Consider the following 21,372-nt stretch of genomic DNA (forward strand, 5'->3'; position numbering starts at 1 on the left):
CCACCCCATACTCCGGTGTAAAAATAAATTGAATATTGTATATGTCCAAATTGTTTTCCTCCCTTTTAAAACCAATTCGCTTAATTTAAGTTCGGCCGAGACCCACCGTCGTGGACCTCGAGGGGTGCCTAACACCTTCCCCTCAAGGTACTTTCGAGCCCTTACCTGATCTTCGGTGATGTAGACCGGTTATTAGAGTTAATTGCTCTAGGTGTCCTATCGCACCTTAAATTCGTTAGATGGTGACTCTTTCTAATCCAATTCCCTACCCTCACGGAAAGGAGTTGTCCTAGAAAAAGTTGAAACCCAATTTTGCGAGAAAAAGGGGCACGATAGCATGGCGACTCTACTGGGATATCTTTAGGCTCTTACCATAACGAAATTGTCTGTGAATTAGTCTTTAAGCATGTCTTTATTATTTCGTTAATACTTGCACACCCCTTCCCATTCTATGTGAATTTATTTGCTTATCCTTATTTATTTATGATTTCCCTCCCCTGCTTTATCACTTTTACTATGGAAACTGACTTATCTCCTTGTTTTTTTTTTCTTTTCTTAAATGTATTTACAATTATTGAATATCATATTTTATCATTATTCATCATGCAAATACTTGACAACGTGTTATTTTCTTTTGCATAACTCCATGCTCAACAACATATTCCACTCGTGCGTACTAATACCATAGCAGCACTTGATGAGTGTCCGCGCTCTTCCTAAAGTTACCCTTCAAATTCGGAAAGGCTTATTTACGGTAAAACTAGTCGACAGTTCCGTGCCTTTCCCCCTCAATTTGTCCGCTTGAGAGTACCAGTCTAGACTTCTATAGAAACCTTGCTCTGATAATAATTGTACATGTATCATGGTCAAACCTAGCTGAGGTTAATATGTTATCCACATAATAACCCCTTAAGAAAGCCTTGTCCAATGTCCATCGGGATTTCCATAATCCCAATGAACGCAATCACGATATGTGGATTATTTGGAGAGATAAATGCTGACATGCTAATCGTCAATGTGTAAGTAGTCGAATCCGGAGGTGGAAAGGGTCTAACTCTATTTATTTTGCAGAAAATGAGGCACGAAGTCCCCAGGTTCGGCATCTGAAGTATACCACCATTGTTGTTTGACTGGTGGGAAAATCTTTCGTCAAGCGATAAAAATCACGTGAAAAGGGTTCTTGGAAATTTACCTTCTTTATTGGACATCCAACCAAAAAACATGTTGATCGAAGTTGCTAATATGTTTTGGGATGGAGAAAAAGCTGTATTCCATTTTGGTGACATAGAAATGACTCCCCTCTTGGAGGAAATCGGAGGATTCGCTGGATTATCGTGGGATAGTCCCGGTTTACTAGTACCAGAAAACCGCAATACTAGGGGGTTTCTAAAAATGATGGGTCTGAGAAAGAATGAGGACTTGGAGTGCTTGAAGAAGTCCTACATACCCTTTGACTTCCTCTATGAACGATACTGACACAGCAAATCTTACCGTATCTTTCATGACGAATTCTCCATAACTTCCCTGGGTTGGACTCATCGCAGGTTTTTGTATTCATCGTCTGCTTTATAGGTATGATAGTGTTCCAAGTCAAGGGGACAAAATCCACACCAGGTTGGCCATGATAACCAAAGCTTTAATAGAGGGAATTGAGGGATAAACCTTCACTATTGTCCCGATGATTGTAGTAGACATATACCGGGCTCTAAATCATTGCAAGAAAGGGTTCAAACACTTTGAGGGTTGTAACTTGCTACTACAAATTTGGTTGTTAGAACATCTTCAGAGGGGTCAATTCGACAAGAGTTTCCATGGAGACAATGGAACGATCACATAGCTTTCCACCATCCTAAAAGAATGACCTTTATCCCAGATAGATTTGCACAACCAGAGAATGCTACAGAATGGGCGTAGTTTTTCAACAATTTGACCGAGGACCAGGTTCACTGGATGTTTGAGTGGTTCCCTAATTCATCATCAGATCCAGGGATGTTCCACATTTGGAGTTGATTGGGTTAAGGGAAATACATCCCTATGTTCCTATCAGGGTCATGAGGCAAGCTGGTAGAAAATAAGTCATGCCACGAGTCTCTAAAATAAGTCATTACAGACAGAACTTCTAGGGTGATGCCATTCCATATAAATGTGAGGCCCAACATATGTGGCACTTGAAGATTATCATGGAAAAGGATACCATCAAGCCAGATCGATATCACGCCGGTCATGTGCACTTCTACCCCTCATGGTTAGAAGATAACATAGCAGGAATATTCGAGCCAAGGGTTGGTCAAGGAAACAGGGTCATAGATGAAGTCGCTGAAGCGCAAGTGAAGTATGAGAGGCTACGCAAGAGGGTTCTTGAATATGAATCCAAGCATCTGGAGCAACATAAGTTCGACATGGAATCAATCAACAAGTGGAAAGAAATGTCTACAAGGTGGGTAGAAAGGTTGGAGTACTTGGAGCAGGATCTGATGAAACTAGAAGGAAAGATGAGGAAAAGGGTCATAGATTGTCAGAATGCAGAGGGTAACGAAGGAGGACATATAGGGCATACCTGCTTCTGTACATGCACAACCTGGGGAATCGGATTGATGGAGCGAAGAGGACCAAATATAGGGAAGGTCCCTCCGGTACCAAGTAGATTAGGTTTATCTGTTTTGAGTCATTTTGGAATCCGAATGTAATAAGGCAAATGCCATTAGTAACTCATTTATTTATCATCATTTTTAGGTTCGTCCTATTTATTACATTAATGAAATGAGGCATTTATCATCATTAAATCTCTCCAAATCTACTTCTCGCTAGGCCTACCTTGGGCACAACAAGGTTCCCCAAATTAGGACGTGAATTTATGTTTTTTGCAATACATGTTTAAATCCTGCAAATGCTTTTTTGAATCCTTACTGACTTGCCTACCTTTTGTTTTTTCTTTATTTTTATTATTCCTATCCCCTAAGGTTGGTTTGCAAATACTGGCATCGTCAGTTTATCACATTAGATCTAAAGGCCCTCCACCTCCTCCTCCTACAAGTAATCTGAAAAGCAAAGGAAAAGCTAAGATGGATTATCTGAGTGGTATCCGAAAAGAAAATGATGAGAATATTGAAACTTCACACTGTCGAACTACTCCAGCCCAGAATGATTTTTTCCTATGATAGGAACAGAAAATACTGGAGTTGCAAGGAGAACTTGAGCAGGTCTGCAATTTGACAAACCTCTCCCTCACCCTAAACGTCTTAGACGTTAACCAATAAAATGCTGAAAACCCAGCACCTCCTCAAAACACACCAAACCAACTTCCACAAAATCCTCCTACACCCCATCAATATGCAACTCCTCCCCAAAATCCTAATCCTCCACCAATACCCATTCCCCCTCAGCACCAACATCTTCCTATTCAATACCCACAAACAACTTACAATACTCCTCAGAATATCTCGCAGCCTATCCCTAATCCGTAAAACTCAACTAACGATCACCACTACACTCCAACCCCTAGCATCCACCAAAACAATCCCATATACGTGGAAACCTTACCTCACTCTACTCAACCAACCTCATACATTCCAGAATTTACCGAGAAGAACCTGCTCATTAAGAATATGGCCGAATAGCTCAAGAATCTTACGAGCCGAGTCCAGGGTGTTGAAGGAGGCAAAGAAATTAAAGGTCAGAATTAAGAGGATCTGTGCATTCAGCCAAATGTGGAATTGCCAGAGGGTTACAAACCTCCTAAGTTCAAAATGTTTGACGGAATGGGTGACCCGAAGGTACATTTGAGAACATACTGTGATAAGCTCGTGGGTGTTGGGAAAGATGAAAGGATTCGCATGAAGATGTTCATGAGGAGTCTCACTGGAGATGCCCTATCTTGGTATATCAGTTAGAATCCCAAGAAGTGGGTTAATTGGGTAAGTATTGCGTCAGACTTCATGGATCAATTCAGGTTTAACAGAGAAAATGCATTGGATGCCTTCTACATACAGAATCTTATGAAGAAACCAATAGAGACTTTCCATGAGTATGCTACTCGATGGAGGTCAGAAGCTACAAAAGTCAGGCCGACATTAGAGGAAGAGTAGATGAACAAATTCTTCGTCAAGGCCCGGGATCCATAATACTATGAAAGGTTAATGGTAATCGAAAATCACAAGTTCTCCGACATCATCAAACTCGGGGAAAGGATTAAAAAGGGATCAAGAGTGGGATAGTAACCAATTTCGAGGAATTGCGGCCACGAACAAAGCATTGCAGTCAAGGGGTATATCAAAGAAGAAAGAAGTAGAGGTAGTAATGGTAGCCCAAGGTCCAAAATCTCCACTAACATACCAAATACCTCCACCTACATACAAACCCTCACCTCCTAGATATTCTCAACCTGCTACCACCTATCACACTTATAACAACCATCCAGCCTATTACCATAGAGCCAATTTTGATCGTAGGCCGCCCAGACAATACACCCCTATTGCTAAACCCATTGACCAGCTATATGAAAGACTGAAGGTTGCCAGATATGTCACCCTTATTCCTATTGTTGCCATGAAAAACTCCTCCTAGTGGTTCAACCCAAACAAAATATGTGCATACCATTCCGACATAAATGGGCATATTATTGATGAATGTCGCACTCTAAAATAAATATTAAAACCCTGATTGATACCAAAGTAATACAAGCGAAGGAAGCCACGCCAAATGTCCGCAACAATCCCCTCCCAGATCATAGGGGTGAAGGAGTAAATGTGATAGAAACTGATGAAGAATGTGATCATGAGGGGTCAATTGGGCTTATTCGGGAAGGTGTTGACCCTAAACCTGCAGTCACACTTACTCCTATCATGGTAGAGATACAACCGCCAGTCAAAGTTGAAGTAGTCGCATCAGTCCCATTTGAAATTGAAATAATAGCACCTGCGACTACACCAGCTCCATTTGAAGTAGAAGTACCCACACCCTTCACTGTGACAGTAGCACACACACCTCTTTTCAAGTTCAATGACATACCCTGGGATTACGTTGCTCAAGCTAGGAGAAAAGGAAAAGCAAAGATGGAAGAATCTAGTGCCGCACAAGGGATGAATAGAACTGGAAAGATTTATACACCTAAAAATTTTGGGAGGAACAAGCAAGGAAGCTACTACCAAAAAACCCATCATTGAAGCTAGTCTAGACGATCTTTGGAGGAAAGTACAGGCAAGAGAATACTCTGCGTTGATCATTTGAACAAGACTCCCTCCCAGATATCCATCCTGTCGCTATTTCAAAATTCTCAGGCGCATAGGAATGCTCTGATGAAGGTGTTGAATGAAGCTTACGTACCCAACAACATCACTAGTGGAGAGATGGCCAACATGGTACGGCAAGTACTGGAGAGGCACAAGATCACCTTCCACAAAGATGAACTACCACCTGAAGGATTAAGTCACAATAGGGAACTGCATATCACAGTACAGTTTAAGGACAAATTCATTGCTAGAGTTTTAATAGATGAAGGTTAAAGCCTCAACCTTTGTCCATTGACTACTCTAAAAAGGTTGGGCAAAGATTTCCATGAGATACGAGCAGGGAGTATGAACGTGAAGGCATTTTATAGGTCTCAAAGGGCCACAATTTGGGAGATTAACCTTTGTCTGCAGATGGGCCCGCCTTGGTTCGATGTTGAGTTCCAAGTATTAGACATATCTGCTACATACAATCTTCTATTGGGATGACCTTTGATACATGCCGTTGGGGTTGTGGCTTCCACGCTACACCAGGCCGTAAAGTTCGAATGGAACCATAAAGAGGTAATCATTCACGGAGATGGAAGTAACCCCATTTACACCAGTTAAACTGTCCCGGTTGTCGAGAATAGAAGAAGGCTGGGTGGAGAAACATATCACCGCATCGAGCATGTCAATGCAATTGAGAAAGATAAGTGGTGGAGTAACAAAATAGAAAGCATACTCGCATGGTCTGGGTATGAACCCGGCAAAAGGGCTTGGGAAGAAACTCCAAGGCATTATCAAACCGATACAGTTGAAACGTCACGACACAACGTTTGGACTTGGATATCCATACACCTGACAAAAATATAATGATTTGTCTCCACCATGGCGTGGTTCTTATTACCCTCTCGAGCCGCCAGTGCCATATCTGAGTCAGACTTTTCACCAGGCCAACACAATATGGGGATATGCAGAGGAGGAAGCTTTGGCTGGGTTAAGGAATTTGTGTCTAGAAGACGAGAATATGGATTGCAATGTGATAGTTGAGAAGGAGAAGGAAGAAGAAGGCCTCACCATTTAGACAGTGGAGAAGGGAGTTGTTCTCAAGAATTGGACTACCACACCATCCTGGGCCCGTCGAGTTCTTGGGTAGCTTGGCAATTAGCCTGACCTATTTTAATAGCCATTTTAGGCATTTAAGATATTTTCAGTATTTTGTATTAAAGACGCATTTTTTTCGAAATAATTGCTCAAGTCATCGAGCCATACCTGTTTTGGATATTTTCAAAGTTTAATTAATGCATTGTTATTTAGTATTCATTATTATCTTTTACATTTTTCTTCTACGACATTATTATTACTTTTCCTAATGAACCGATGACTGTACATGTAATGAGACAATGCAATATAAGGATAGTGACTTAGAAGAAGAGGATGAAATATCTAAGGAAGTTGTCATAGAAGTTTAGAATTTTGAGAACAAACCTAATTCCAATCTGGACGAAACCAAGGCACTCAATTTGGGAGATTCCAAAACCGTCAAAGAGACTCGCATAAGCATGTACCTATCACCATCAGAAAAGAGGAATACACTTGTTTCCTGAAAGAATATGAGGATATTTTTTCATGGTCATATGATGACATGACGGGCGTGAGCACATCCATAGTAGCTCATAAGTTGCCCACCAATCCAATGTGTCTGCCGATCAAGCAGAAACTCAGAAAGTTCAAACCATACATGAGCCTAAAAATAAAGGAAGAACTCACTAAGCAAATCAAAGCCAAAGTCCTCCGGGTAGTTGAGTACCCAACTTGGTTAGCCAATATTGTACCGGTTCTGAAGAAAGATGAGAAAGTCAAGGTATGTGTCGACTATCGGTATTTAAACAGAGCAAGTCCCAAGGACGATTTTCCACTGCCAAATATACACATCCTGATCGACAATTGTGCCAAGCATGAACTCCAATCCTTTGTAGATTGCTTCGCGGGTTATCATCAAATTTGGATGGACGAAGAAGACGCAGAGAAAACAACCTTCATTACACCGTGGGGAGTGTACTGCTACAAAATGATGCCATTCGGTCTAAAGAATGCTGGGGCTACCTACATGAGAGCCATGACGACCATCTTCCATGATATGATACACAAGGAAATAGAGGTGTATGTTGACGAAATCATCATCAAATCCAAGAGGGCCACATATCACATAGCAAACTTGAGGAAGTTCTTTGACATGCTACGAAGGTACAATTTAAAACTGAACCCCGCAAAATGTGCATTCGGGGTTCCTGCAGGAAAATTATAGGGATTCATCGTCAGCCGTCAAGGAATCAAGTTGGACCCGTCAAAGGTAAAAGCTATCCAAGAATTACCACCACCAAAGAGCAAAAAGGACGTGATGAGCTTCCTGGGGCGCCTCAACTATATCAGCAACTTCATAGCACATTCCATGATAATATGTGAACCCATCTTCAAAATATTGAGGAAAGATGCTGAAACCAGTTAGACTAAAGATTGTCAAAGGGATTTTGACAAAATTAAGGAATACCTGTCCAGGCCACCAGTCCTAGTCCTGCCGGAACTTGGAAGACCTTTGCTACTCTATTTGTATGTACTAGATGGGGCTTTCGGCTGTGTTTTGGGACAACATGACGAGACAGGAGAAAGGAGCAAGCCATATATTACTTGAGTAAGAAGTTCACACCTTACGAAGCATGGTATTCTCTGCTAGAACGCACTTGCTGTGCTTTGACATGGACAACTCAGAAATTGAGGCATTACTTCTGTGCCTACACCATATACCTCATATCCAGAATGGACCCTCTGAAGCACATCTTTCAGAAGCCTATGACTACCGAGAAATTAGCTAAATGGCAAATATTGTTAAGTGAGTTTGATATTATCTATATAACTTAGAAGGCAGTCAAAGGACAAGCATTGGCAGACCATCTTGCTGATTATCATGTGGGAGGAGAATACGAACCACTAAAAACGTATTTTGCTGACGAAGAAGTGTCATTCGTAGGAGAGGAAATTCCTGAAGCCTATGACGGTTGGAAAATGTTCTTCGACGAAGCTGTCAATTTCAAAGGAGTGGGTATTGGAGCGGTTTTGGTATCAGAGACAGGTCAACATGATCTGGTATCCGCCAAGCTTAGGTTTTCATGCACTAACAATATGGTAGAATATGAGGCTTGCATCATGGGGCTCAATTTGGCCATCCATATTAGTATACAAGAGTTGCTAGTAATTGGCGATTCGTATCTTCTAGTACACCAAGTTCAAAGAGAATGGTCTACAAAAAATACCAAGATACTACCATACTTGTATCATGTGCAAGAATTGCTGAAGTGGTTCACAAAGATAGAATTCAAACATGTGCCCAGAATTCAAAATGAATTTGCAGACGCGCTGGCCACCTTGTCATCAATGATACAACATCTAGACAAGAATTTCATCGATCCCATCCCGGTGAGGATCCATAATCAACCGGCTTACTGTGCTCATGTTGAAGAAGAAACGGATGGAAAACCTTGGTTCCATGACATTAAAGAATATTTGACAAAGGGAGAATACCCAGAACAGGCAAACCATACTTAGAAACCCACAATACGGAGCCTGTCCAATCACTTCTTCCAAGGCGAAGGAACCTTGTATAGAAGAACTCCTGATCTGGGATTGTTGAGGTGTATTGACGCAATATAGGCTTCCAAATTGCTCGAGGAGATACAAGCCGAAACTTACGGACCACATATGAACGGTTTTGTTCTAGCCAAAAAGATACTCAGAACGGGATATTTTTGGATGACTATGGAAACAGATTGCATCTGGTACATCCAGAAATGCCACCAATGCCAGATACATGCAGACATGATAAAGGTACCACCAAATGAACTCAATACAACAAGTGCACCTTGGCCTTTTGTTGCCTAGGGAATGGATGTCATCGGTTCGATCGAGCCCACTGCTTCAAACAGACACCAGTTCATTTTAGTGGTCATCGATTACTTCACAAAATAGGTAGAGGCTGCATCCTACAAAGTTGTAACCAAGAAAGTCGCCGTAGATTTTGTCAGAGATCGTATTATTTGTCAATTTGAAGTTCCCGAGTTCATTATCACTGATAATGCCGCCAATCTTAATAGTGATTTGATAAAAGCCATGTGTGAAACCTTCAAAATCAAGCACAAAAAGTCTATAGCATACAGGCCTCAAATGAATGGAGTTGTGGAAGCCGCCAATAAAAATATCAAGAAGATACTAAGGAAGATGGTAGAAAAATCACAAACAATTGCATGAGAAGTTACCCTTTGCCATATTGGGATACCACACCACAGTTTGCACATCAATTGGGGCAACTCCTTATTTAATAGTTTATGGTACCGAAGTTGTCATTCCCGCCGAGGTAGAAATTCCTTCTTTAAGGATCATACAAGAAACCGAACTCAGTGATGCAGAATGGATAAGGAGCCGCTATGAGAAACTAGCCCTCATAGATGGAAAAAGAATGAATGTAGTATGTTACGGTTAGCTTTATCAGAATAGAATGTCTAGAGCTTTTAACAAAAGGGTCAAACCAAGACAATTCGCACCGGGGTAGCTGGTGCTGAAGCGGATCTTCCCATATCAGGATGAAGCTAAAGAAAAATTTTCACCCAACTAGCAAGGTCCCTACGTGGTTCATAGGGTACTAACCGGAGGAGCACTCATACTTGCAGAAATGGACGGAGAAGTTTGGCCAAAACCTATCAATTCAGATGTAGTCAAGAGATACTATGTTTAGATTGTTTGCATTCCTTCATCTGATGTAACTGAACTATGCTTGACCTGATTCCTATTTAAGAAGGGATACGTAGGCAGCCCTGTGGGTTTATTCACATCTTAATAAAATCTTCATTTTCCCAGAACAAAAACTACGCTAGAATTTTGAGGCCAGCCAACGCCATCATATGCAAGACTGTCAAAAATTGGTTAAGTCACTGGGGCAGAATTTTGAGGTGGACCATCAAATTCTAATACAAGGAAGCCTTGATGTCTCTAAAAGTGTTACAGTCATTAGTTCACTTAATTTACCTAATAATATATACCACTATATTTCATAAAATGATTCTATTTCATCAATAAATGCACATTTTCGAAAAATTTATTTCTGTGACAGCCAGGTGTTACCTAGGGCAACTAGAATAGGGCCTTCAGAGCAAAGCAAAGCAAAACAAGCAGACAAAGGCACGAACCAACCTCCCTGCAAAACTTACGATCTTTGTTTGAATGCAGGGACAAGGTATAACCACAAGTACTTACGCCTTAAAAATATTACCTTCATAACAATTGGACCGCCAAGCACAAATATATCTCCAGCTAAGAAATATTCTACTCATATTTGCTATTTGTTCACTGCATAAGGCTATGCATTGCCTTCTCTTTGCATGAGACTAAGCCCTATCTCAAATCTTGCATGAGGCTAAGCCATGCCTCTATATTTGCATAAGGCTAAGCGTTGCCTTCTCTCTCCATGAGACTAAGCCCTATCTCAAATCTTGCATGAGGCTAAGTCCTGCCTCCATATTTGCATAAGTCTAAGCATTTCCTTCTCTTTGCATGAGACTAAGCCTTGTCTGAAATCTCACATGAGGCTAAGACCTGCCTCCATATTTGCATAAGGCTAAGTGTTGCCTTCTCTTTGCATGAGACTAAGTCTTGTCTCAAATCTTGCATGAGGATAAGCTCTGCCTTCATATTTGCATAAGGATAAGTGTTTCCTTCTCTTTGCATAAGACTAAGACATGACTCAAATCTTGCATGAGGCTAAGCTCTGCCTCTATATTTGCATAAGGCTAAGCGTTGCCTTCTCTCTGCATGAGACTAAGCCATGTCTCAAATCTTGCATGAGGCTAAGCCCTTCCTCCATATTTTCATAAGGATAAGCGTTGCCTTCTCTTTGCATGAGACTAATCCATGTCTTAAATCTTGCATGAGGCTAAGCACTGCCTCCATATTTGCATAAGGCTAAGTGTTGCCTTCTCTCTGTATGAGACTAAGCCCTGACTCAAATCTTGCATGAGGCTAAGCCCTACCTCCATATTTTCATAAGGCTAAGTGTTGCCTTCTCTTTGCATGAGACTAAGACTTGTCTCAAATCTTGCATGAGGCTAAGCCCTGCCTCCATATTATCAAAAGGCTATATGTTTCCTTATCTCTACATGTTTCTAAGCCCTATCTCGAATCTTACATGAGGCTAAGCAAATTTGCATAAGGCCAAGCATTGCCTTCTCTTTGCATGAGACTAAGCCATGTCTCAAATCCTGCATGAGGCTAAGCCCTGCCTCCCTATTTGCATAAGGCTAAGCACTGCCTTCCCATGAGACTAAGCATTGTCTCCCTTCTGCATTAAATGTTACCTTATTCTAAACTTTACATTATATTATTCTCTCGGGGTTAAGCTTCGCTCCCAAGCAAGAACAGGCTTTGTTTTTTTATCACCTCCGATATCATGTCTCGGCACTTCATGGGCTGATATATAGCCAACTTGTCCAAAGGAATCATAGTCTGAATGCATCATCTGCATAGCCTAAAGACACCATGTCATGGCCTAAATATCTGTAAACACTGCACATCATTATTCAAAGGTGTCATGGTTCAGAGGCACCATTTTCATGGCCCGAGAACATCATTTCATGGATGCGAATCCCTTATCTCATGATTCATGGCCCAGGACGTCATCCTCTCCGTCCAAAGACAACCTTCATGGTCCAAGGGAACTTGCATCATGTTTAAATCCTGCAGTAATATATACACTTGGATGCATCGTGTTTTAAGTTTTGCAGGAAATCCAGGAGGTAACCATTCTTCAAACATGAGCAACTTTCACTCTGATTTCCACTCATACCATTTTTATCTTGCTGTTATCTCAAACATAACTGATTCTCATCAATTACTCGCCTTTACCCCATGATCGTTAAGATACCTGCCCTGTGATACATCCGTTATGCTTCAGACTCATATTTATAACTATGCATAAACCCATCTGATACTATCCTTCCCAAAAGGAACCCTTTCCAAAACATACGGCCATTCCTATAGCAATTCCATCATTTTCATTCACCATTGGGTCCAGAACTACACATGGCCTGATTCCTGTAAAACCAGGGATATATAGGCAGCTTAGAGACAGGGTGCGGCCTATATTTTTCAAACATCCCATTCGGCCAAAATCGGTCATCATTTCTTTACCCGACAACTCTCATCCTTTCCGGTAAAGCGGGGCAACTGTTGATACCCAAATTTTTCCTTATACATTTTAAATATGCATATATATTTTTAAAAATGGTGTAGATTCATTTACAAACATGCACAAGTATTTCTATAGTTTTTCTATAATTTTTAAAGCTTTATATCAAGTTATTTCTGCATTTTTTATATACAAATATCCAATAATTATCCATTATATCATTTTTATGATGATTTAATCATCTAAATTTTTCATTTATGCCCATATAGTGCTCATTACATTTTTATAATTATATTTGCATTTTAAGGCTAGAATTGCATATTTTGCAATAATAGCCCATATATATGCATAATTATATTATCTATACAGAAAATGACTTTCTATATTTTTATAATATTAAGTAATTATTTTAAATCATCTCCATACACAAATGACATTTTATCATTTATAAATTATTTTGTTAAATTAAATGGGTATTTAAAACATAGCCCCTCTTCAATTAAATTTTCGGACTACGGCCCAATAATTAGTCAACCCAATTATCCTAACCCAAAACCCAATACCCAAACTCAACTACCCTACCTGTCCAATAACCCGACCCAGCCTAAAATTAATCATGGCCGTTGATCTCAGAAGATCAACGGTCTAAGATCGACCTTCCTCTTTTAATTATACTAATCCTAAACCCTACCCTCATTTCCCCCAACCCGCCGCCTCTGGATCCCTTCTCTCATATCTTCTCTCTCTCACCCCCCCTCTAACATTAGCCCACTGTCACAAATCCCCCTTGATTCATGGAGTTTTCCTTCGGTTTCATGCCTTATCCAGCCTCATCTCTCTATTGGTTGTATGATTTTCATGTTGCTTGATATGAATCTCAAAGACTCAAACCAAATTTGGTTCAAAGTATCTCTTTTCTTGACTATTTCGTATATGTTCACTCCGAAATCTGTAAGCACAAACATTTTGGTATTTTTATGGTTCCAAATCTCTGGTTCAAACCAGATTTGATTCGCTTCTGTCTATTTTCATGAACTTAGCTATTTCTGGTTGAATTCATTTAGATCTCTTTAGATCTGGAGCAATTTTGTGTTTGTTTGGTATTTTTCCCATTAAAGTTTCTGCTTTTACTATTATTATTGACTGATTTCATTTACCCTAAAAAGCTAGGGTTTTGGTTCTAATGCATTTCTACAAAAAATGTTTTAAACACTTAAGTGTTTTCATCTCTAATTTTATTTACTTCTTCGAATGATATTTTTTTATTTAATTTAATTAAGCTCTATATATTTGTCTTGTAGTTCCTAGGGTTTCGATTATTTGGCCATTTATTACTATTCTTGCTCGTTTACCTTAACTCTGTCAATTAAAGTTTTAATTGATTTACTTGCCTAAATTAGGGTTTGAATTTAGTACTCATATTTTCTTATTAAGTTCTTACTTGTTCTTACCTTATTTGTGTACCCGTACTACTGGCTGATTTTGTGTTACTGGCTCCTAATTGATTTTGGAATTAGTTATTACTTTATTTAACCTCGTTCTTAGTTACTAATTAATTCCGTGTGAGATCTTCCTTAAATTAAGTGGTAATTACTCATTTCTATCCTGTTAGTTGATTCAGGACTGCCCTTAATTGATTGATTAATTTATGTTCATACCTTATTTGTGTGTAATTGATTTTTATACCGTGTTTGTTTTACTCTATTGTATGATATAAAAGGCTTTCCCTTGTCCTGATTTTAGATACTAAGACACTTACACGCTTTAGAACCCATTGAGAAATAACTTCTTCACTGAACAACTTCACAACTTTAAAACTTTCTGTTTCTTAAAAGCTTAAGTTCTCTTTTTGCTCTACTATTCTGGTTTCTGCACTATTTGGCCGGCTGAAAGCCAAGGCCTAACTCTCTTAAATTTGGCTACTGTTGCATCCCTATTTACCTTCTTCTCGACTTGTGTGCCTTAAATCCTAGTATTCCATTCGGTTCTGTATGCTTCATTCAAATATTCTATTTCAAATTGCAGCATGATTCTATTTGCTATGTGACTGACCGATTCCACTTAGTGATGTTGTTAAGCTATGCTATCTTCAATAATATGAAACTCTTCCTAATTCAATTCATGTTCTGAACTTTGATAGAAACATGTGATCAATGTGTGGCTAATTCATATGTCCTGTTTGTTTACTAATTGTTTCTATGCTTAAGCCATTGTTGTTTAATATTAGCATCTAGCCTAATCAAAAATGCAAACTTATTCAAACTATATGCTAAACATGAATTTTGTTAGTTCCTTGGTGCAGTTTTGTTGCTATTATGTATGAACTGGTTTCTAAACATGCCCCCCCTTACCCTCTATGTACTGGTTTTTAAATTTCTACTCTTAGTTATTTAGGTTCCTACCACCCTAGTGTGAGCACTGCCTAGGGTCCTTGAGACTCCTCCAAACTCTGACATATTGGGGCTGGTCTTCCAATCTTTTATGAAATATTTCTTTAAGTATGGTCCTGATGTGAGAATTGTCCGGGGTACCTGAGGCCATTGGGATCTTTGACACACTAGGAACCTAATCTTATGTTCCACGGATGGATCCTCCTTTATGCTTCAAAGTAGCTATGTATAAAGGCCTAGTTCCCAGGTTTATATTGGGCCTGCTAAGGCTTCCCATAGTGTAATGGATACTATTATGTAATTTATTCATTCTTGGTTGTAATAATCTCTGTAATTAACATATTTGGGACTTATTAGTAACATAAGGGGGGTTTCCTTATATCTTTATTAAACTCAGGTAGAAATCCTGCCTGTAGGTTTATTGTTTTAATTTATTATGTTAATGCCATACTTGTAGAGATCCTACTTATGAGATTTTTTTCTGATTGTTTGTGACTCTGTATTTCCATATTTTGGCATACTAGAGATATTGCCTATAGGTCTTCTATTAACTCTGCATTAGAAATCATGTTCATAAGATCTACACATATCTCCAATCCCAATGTGCATTAGTGATCAGGTATATAGGATTAAATATGTGTGAATTAACAAACTTTCCTGGCAATTTGCTTAAAAAAAATCCGTCATGTATGTTTAATAGATACCATGCCTATAGAAAATAAAAATCAGCTTCAACTTAGATACCATGCCTATAGGAATAATAGGCATCAGTTTTAAAACCTAGAAATCATGTATATAGGATTTAAACTAATAGATGCCATGCCTATAGGGTGAAATCAGTTTGTGAACTTAGAAACCATGCTTATATAGGTTTAAATCAAGTCAACAGTTAGAGATCATGTCTGTAGGACTCTTTAACCAGTTCTGAATTTGACAAATTTTGGGTTATCACTTAGGCAAAAATTTGTAGTGATTTCTAATGAATTTGGGCCTAAAAACCGTGATATCTTACTGGCTGAAAATGCCCAGATTCAAAGCTTCATAAAATCAGTAGGCAAACTAGTAGGTCCCGATGCTTGCCTTAATAAACTACTTCTTTATATTTTGTTCTGTTCATCTAGATATCCTGCCTATTTGATCTTAAATTAACAAAGTTTGCTTATTTAATTGCATGAATTTGTTGTCTACTTGTGGAGGTCAATGTGAGCCCCTATTTGTTCTTTACATGAAGTCCTATCTAAATTTTTGTTTGCCGCCTAGATTTTCTCATTTTAAGCAATATAGGTCAGTCTAGAACTACCCTAAATAGAGGTCCTAAATACCTCAAGGACCATAAGTAAGGGACGGGTAGTGCACGCATAAGGTACGATTTAGAATCAATTACTGCGCTTAAGTAACAACTTGAATATAGTAAATTGGTAGTAAAGGAAATGGTAGCCCATGCGCTAATGCTATGAGTAAAACCCCGACTTGAGGTAGTTGCAAAGCATTGCATGGAATGATCCTATAGGCTAAAACCATAGGGCCACCCCATACTCCGGTGTAAAAATAAATTGAATATTGTATATGTCCAAATTGTTTTCCTCCCTTTTAAAACCAATTCGCTTAATTTAAGTTCGGCCGAGACCCACCGTTGTGGACCTCGAGGGGTGCCAACACCTTCCCCTCAAGGTAATTTCGAGCCCTTACTCGATCTTTGGTGATGTAGACCGATTATTTGAGTTAATTTCTCTAGGTGCCCTAAGGCACCTTAATTCCATTAGGTGGAGACTCTTTCAAATCCAATTCCCTACCCTCACGGAAAGGAGTTGTCCCACAAAATATCGAAACCCGATTTTACGAGAAAAGGGGGCGCGAAAATGTACTTCGCGAATGCAAGGATCTTGCCGCGTTCGCGAAGAAGGGTCGACTAGGCAGTGTATAAGTTTGCAATATGGGTTTTGGTTCATTTTATCTCAATTCTTGCATGAGAGCCGAGCTTGGGCAATTTTGAAGTGTCATTTTCATCATCCATCATGTGGTAAGTGAATTCCCACACATCATGAGCTAAATACATGAGTTATATATGGATTTAAATACGAAAATTTGTAGAAATTGTGGGTTATTGAAAGAAAAATCTAGAAATAGTAAATTTAGATTTTGACCACGAAATTGAACATGAAATTAGGAATAAATTATATATTTGAGTTTGTGGTGCTATGGAAAATGTTTATCTTCAAAAATCTTCAAAATTCGGGCATGTGGGACTGGGGGTTGACTTTTCGAGCAGAGTTGAGAATTGTTAAATTATGAGCATTGGAGTATATTTTTATTGGTTTGCACATTTTTCGACTAGTTTTGGATCGATGGGCATCGATTTGAGGTGTTAGAGAGGTGTTGGAGCTGGTTATGGAACTTCGGAGCGAGGTAAGTCTCATATCTAACCTTGCGAGGGGGAATATACCCCATAGGCGTTATAATTGCTATGCGGTACATGTTGTGGGGGCTACACACGTATGAGGTGACTAGTGTCCGTCCTTATGCTAGAATTCATGATTAGGTCTGGGTAGACTTAGACTCACGCCATATCTTAAATGTAATATTTGAGTTATCATTTCCTATTTAATTGCTTTAATTTATGTTCATATCTCATACTAGACTTGCTTAAAGTAACGAACATACGATTTGTGATATACTGTTAGCCACTTGAGTAATAGTAGAGATTACACTTCCTTTTACGAATTTCTCTCGTGTGGTACGTATTTGTTTGAAAATTTCTTGAATTTCACAACTCACATATATATTCGTGAGTGGGGCCAGTGACCTATCAAGGCTTCACAATTTTCTATGGGATCGGGCTGATTGCCTTAGCACTATCATTATGGGATCGGGTCGTTCGCCTCGGCAATGTTATGGGATGCATCCGTGGATCAGGCCATACAACATTGGCAGTATATATTCACGACTATTATGTGATCGGGCCGTACACCACGACAGAAATTTGTTCCTTTACTCTAATGGGATCGGGTCGCTCGCCTCGGCAGAATCGTGCGAAATATTGGATAAGGAGTTGTTTGTTTATGAGTTTTCCTTACTTGTGATGTGACCGTTCATTTGGTGTTGACCAATACGTATTCCATTTGAAGAAGTTGTCGATATTTGAGGACCTTGTGTTATTCTTTAGTTGAGGATTTCATTATGTACTTATATCTGTTTCCACTATCTTACCTGCCATGCCTCTTTTCTGTTTACTTTTATTATGTATGATCTATTGGACCATTAGTAAGTATTGATATCGACCCCTCGTCACTACTTCTCTGGTTTAGGCTAGATACTTACTGGGTACACGTTGATTTATGTACTCATGCTACACTTCTGTACTTATTGTGCAGTTATATTTCTTATGGTTATTTAGGTACGTAGGCGCAGTTGCCGAGGGGACTTTATGGTGAGCTGTATTCCAAGTTACGATCTGCAACGCACAGAGTCTCTAACATATTTATATATTTTATCATGTATATCTTATATTCCAGACATATGTTGTATTATTATACTTTATAGTAGATGCTTATACACTTGTAACACCGGATTTTGAGAGTTTTTAGTGGATGTTTATACCTTTTATCTAATATCGTTAATCTTTTCTTTTATGTATTTTTAATGCTTTATATTTTCATAATTTTCTACGCCTAATTTTTTTTACTTAATGAAACCCAACATTTTTCAAAAGCAATAAAATGAGTAATTAAGTTGATAGTTCGTCGTTCGCTTGCTAAACGGCGTTGTTGGGCGCCATCATGACCTATAACGGATATTGGGTCGTGATATTTGGTGTACTAGCTACCCTTCTGTATTTCAAGACTTTTCATAGCTCTATTTAGTGATTTATGACTTGCATGTGTAGTCTGTGTTGATTTCCAAAAAATTTAAATGTGAAATTTTGAAGAAAATGAGATGTTTGACTTCAAAAATAGTGAGAGTTGGTCACAGTCAACGTATTTGGTAAATGATCTCAGATAAGTGTTTTGGCAATTTCGGTAGGTTCATATAATAATTTTAGACTTTACGTATACTTGGTTGCGGTCCCGGGTGACCCGAGGCCGTTTTTGCGCTTTATGTGAAAAATTAAAAAATGTGTTTTAAACTTGAAAATCTTGAGTTTTAATGATCAATTCTTGATATTTGATGTTATTTTGATGATGTGAGATAACGAGCGAATTTGTATGATGTCATTACACTTGTGTGAATATCGAATTGGATCCCGACGGACTCGATTGAGTTTTGGATGCTTTGCAGACTGATTTTTGGCCTAACATGATTGTTGTTGTTGAAAGTCTGCAGGTCTCGCATTTACAGGAACCTGTTTGCAAATGCGAGCCTTGCATTTGAGAGGTCAGGATCGCAATTACAACACTTGAGAGAGCTGGGACAGCTTCACTTTTGTGAGGTTGTGATTGCATTTGCGAAGGGTGGGTCTTCGCTTTTGAGATAATAATGTTGCATTTGCGCCGGGATATGTGTTAGGGCCAGCTTCGCATTTGCGAAGACTTGTTCGCATTTACGGACTGACCATGTTCACTTTTGTAGTGAAACCATCGCTTTTTCGATAACTGTATGGCTCAGAAACTGTTCTCTTTTGAGAGCAATGATTCGGTTTTGGAAAGAATTCGCAATTGCGATATCTGCAGCTTGGTAAAATATTGGGATTTCGGGAATTAGATCATTTTACATCATTTTTCAACCCAAGACTCCAGACAATTATTGAAGGGAAATTTCTTCCCAAATTTAAGCTTAGTAACTTCAACTTGTTTTCAATCAATTTCAATTAACTTTTTCATGAATTTCATGACCAAATCGATGAATTTCAAGGTAAAAATTAGGGGTTTTAGGTAGAATTTCGAAATTTCGTAAGATTGAGATTTAGATCTCAATTGAGGTCGGATTTCAAAACAAATTACATATCCGGGTTTGGGAGTAAATGGGTAATCGAGATATGGTTTTAATTCTGGATTTTGACCACGTGGGCCCGGATTAAGTTTTGTTGACTTTTGAGATTTTTGCAAAGACTGAACCTTTATTGATTTAAGATGTTTCCTTTAGCATTATTTGACTTTCTTAGATAATATTTGACTATGTTTTGATCATTTTTAGGAGTGTTTATAAGAAAGACAGTATTGGATTGTGGAAATTATTTCGGAATGAGGTAAGTGTTTTGCCTAGCTTTGTTGAGGAAATGTTCCTAATAAATGATATTGGTTGCTACATGCAGGGGTGATGCATATATAAGGTGACAGGCATATTTGCACGTGCCAGGGTTTCCACACTGGGAGATGAGATTATATGCCTCTTTGGTTCTTATTGAACTTGGTGATCTTTTAGCTTGTGCTTCATTTAATTCTATGGATAATGAGTTAATTATCCATGTCAAGAATCATATTAGAACGTGAAATATCTTAAAGCGATTTAGTGCGTTGTTTTGAGATTGCTTACATACTCAACTTAATCGTAGTATCATGAACAAAGATCTATACTTGTTATTATCATGTTATTTGGGCTTCTTTATCCGTAATAAGAGATGATGATCGGGGCCTTAGGGAAATGTTGGACACGATGGGTATTTTTGTGCGGTTGATATGATATTGGCATGGAGAGTAGTCCATATGGTTTGAAATGAGATTGGCATGTTGTTTGTTTCTGTGCAAAAAGAAATGAACTTGGATTTCTGTTATGATTACTCGTTCGATAGACATATACATGCTCTCTATCTTGGTTTTCATCTATGTTTTCTATTTTGTATGTTATTTTCACGCTTGTGTTCCTTATGTATCTTACCTTTATGTTTCCTATTTGGTCTGTTACTATCTTATCTATGTTCCTACCTCATTTGTTACCGTTATATCTACGTTTTTTCTTGAGTTACTATTGCTACATGTCCTTACCTAATTCATGCTTTACTTATTACTATCCTTTACATGTTACATGCCCTTAATTGTTACATGATTTACTTATTAGATTGCTCAAACAGTTACATGCCTTCAATTATCACATGCCTTAACTTATTACATGCATTCACTTACTATATGCTTTTGTTTGATATATGCCTCTACTTGTTACATGATTTTACTTATTAAACGCCTCCATTTGATACTTGTTTTATTTGCCAAATATCTTTACTCATTTCTTGTCCTACTTTTCGTTTCTTAGCTGAATTGAGTGGCTTTAAGCTTGGTTGTGCATTTTATGCTTTGTGGAAGCTGTTGATACCCAATTTTTTCCTGTATTTTTTATATACAAAATGCCTTTCAAATAGCATGTATATGCATATATAAGCATACCATTTTTTTAAAGATTTTTAAATCAATTTACTGCCTTATTTTATCAAGAAAAACCCAATAATTATCCCCAAAATTATCATTTTGATAATTCATTTACTGGACTCTCATATTTATACTAAAATATAGTTAGTATAATTTTTGCACATTTTTACAAATTTATTTAGTAGTTTTAAAGCCAAATTGCGTATAATTGCAAGATTAGCCTATTTTAAGATTTAATTACGTTTATA

At 38.4% G+C, this 21,372-nt stretch overlaps 1 pseudogene; it reads left to right on the forward strand.

Moving 5' to 3' along the window:
- The first annotated feature begins 7,481 nt into the window (after positions 1–7,481).
- The window catches only part of LOC107791587 (putative starch synthase 4, chloroplastic/amyloplastic), a 37,555-nt pseudogene continuing 23,664 nt past the window's right edge, over positions 7,482–21,372 (forward strand).

Source organism: Nicotiana tabacum, chromosome 18 (genome assembly GCF_000715075.1).
Source record: "Nicotiana tabacum cultivar K326 chromosome 18, ASM71507v2, whole genome shotgun sequence".
Lineage (NCBI taxonomy): Eukaryota > Viridiplantae > Streptophyta > Magnoliopsida > Solanales > Solanaceae > Nicotiana > Nicotiana tabacum.